Here is a 2,589-nt window from a genome sequence, read left to right as displayed (position 1 = left end):
GGGAGCGCTTTGTCCGTAAAAATTGGCCAATCTGGTGAGATGTCTCCCTTGTCTCCTCCAGAGAACAGGGATTAGATACCGTAACCCAAGTTTTCTTTCAGTCGACTTGGTTTAACATCTCACTATGGGACATTTGCACAACCATTGCCAAAGCATGTACATAAAAGCTTAGTGAGAACATCGAAACGTACTCAGTTCACCTTTATCAGTTCCAGTGCCAATGACTGTATGCGCCAAAGAAGGTGTAGTGACATCCAGGCGGTAGTGTGAGGTGAAGCCCAACTAGCTGGAGCACAAATCTCCGAGCAATTCCTCTAGTAGTGGAATGCGCCTGCATTTCCAAAGGGGGCTGCAGGCTTTTACGCTTCTGCATTAGCCTCCGCTATACAGTGGGAAGGTGCTGTTTGCATAGTGCCCTACTACACAGACAGTTGATCACATCCCCTGAACGCCTCCGTTCCGTCCATGTAAATGCGTAGTGTGCGCGCACCGGGCAGAGTGTTCAGACGCCTATCCTACGGAAAAGAAACGACGGGGGATGGAAGGAAAACAGTTCAGTAGCACGCCTACTGCATGCCATAGAAATTATTTCTGGAACGTACAATCAATTAGCTTATTTTTCTACAGAATAATGATGTAGGAATTCTTATGTTTCTACGACAACAATCTGAAATAGTGGGTCGAAATCCTCTTGTGTCTGTTGATTTAACATGGAATGAGCCGCTATTAAAACACGTTATTGACAAATGAACACCTTCATCATTGCCTGAGAATTGCACTGACTTCAAACGAACCAAACGTTTCTGCTCTTGCCGAATCAAAGTGCAATTTCTCTCATTAGAAGGGAAAATATCTGTTAAGTAAGAAAAGTGTTATTCAAAAGAAAGGAAAGTGTGCACTCATAAAGGCCTATAATAACCACTTAAATATAAAATAATTAATTGTATTAATTAAAGGAACTTTATACAAATATAGTGGGGATTGTGGGTTGTTATACAAGTGAATACAATTATTGGGAAGAATAATTGCATGCATGTGGAAAATGGCTGGCCCCCCTGCAAATAACCTTTAGAAAATCTGGCCCTTTTAAGTATATACAGTGCCCTGCATAAGTAATGGGACAGTAAATCATTTTTCTTCGTTTGGCTCTAAACTCCAACAGTTTGGATTTGAATCAATCGCTTCAAATCGCTGCTGCGAGCTCCACCACGCCAGTATCTCCGTCACTCTTGGACCCCAGTGAGTACCGATGTGATGACTCACCCCCTATTCCGTTACCCGTCGGTGTCCTGTCCTTCCCACGTGGTGCTGAGTCACCAGTTCCAGGAGACAAGAACACGCATGCTTACCGTTGCTTCCAAAGAGCAGTTGCTCCTTCTACAGGAAATGATGACATCTACCTTCCTCACACCCTCACTAAGTCAACATATACACCCTCCTCTACTGTCAACATCAATATAGTCCTACTAAATCAGACTCTCCAGACTCTGGATCCATCGCTAAGTGGGACTGGGAGGCGGTTGCACTACGGATTCTATCGACAAATAGAGAGGAGTTGAGGAGGTGCTTCAAATGAAATAAGTGATTGAATGCACTGAACTGACTAAATGCTGCAATTAACAGGTAGATTTGTCATCAAAGGCACAATGTGAGTTAGCGTTTAGCTTGTCGGGAGCTTTGAACCTAAGCCCCCTCCCTTAGCCTGCTTACCAATGTGTGACAATTATACACACAACATCCAAATGTAAACATACAGATAATCCTAGTCAAAGATGGGGCTAAGTAGGTCATGGCAGTGATTGATAGAGACAGGCCACTAGTTCCTCTTAGGGGTCATTAAAGTGTTGAGGTTGACTACTATAAATGGTTCTCAATGTTCTCACTATTGTTGGAAGTGTTATTGCATTCAACCTTAAAGGTCCAGTATGTAGATATTAACTTATCCAGAGTGACTCGCAGTTAAATCCAGAGCGACATAAACTACTGCACTTCTTTGACCCCTTGTGTCTCCCACTCCTTCTCACCACTGCCTCCCCCCCAGTCACCTCATTACACTGAGTTATTAAACCTGTCTTTCCTCCAGTACACCACTCTAACCCCTGCCTCTCTCCAGCTCCCCCAGTACACCACTCTAACCCCTGCCTCTCTCCAGCTCCTCTCTCCCATGGTGGTGAGTGTGCGTGTGGGCAACTCTGTGACTCTAGAGTGTGAGTCCAATGCTGTGGCCCCCTTCACCGGGTACAAGAACGTCCGGGAGGTTCCTGGGAGTCCTTCGTGGTGTACCTTTACTGTTAACAATATAGTATATATTGCTCAAAGACAGTAACGTTTGTCTTAAACCAAGGATAAAGTCAAACTAATTCTGCCACAAGCATGCATGCAAGTGAATCAATCAAGTGAAAACCCAGTGAAATTAAACCATCACTATGTATGCCATATGATAAGGTCTCTAATGATCTTGTATTAATGTGATCATTATCTTGCATTAACGTGGTAATTATCTCATAAAAAGTAGGTGTTTTCACGTTAGTATGAGATCATTTCAGAATCATGTATTAACGTGATACTTATCTCATGAAAACAACAGGA

The sequence above is a fragment of the Argentina silus genome (genome assembly GCF_951799395.1).
Source record: "Argentina silus genome assembly, chromosome: 11".
NCBI lineage: Eukaryota > Metazoa > Chordata > Actinopteri > Argentiniformes > Argentinidae > Argentina > Argentina silus.
The sequence above is the reverse complement of the archived record's forward strand: the minus strand, read 5'-3'. Positions refer to the sequence as shown.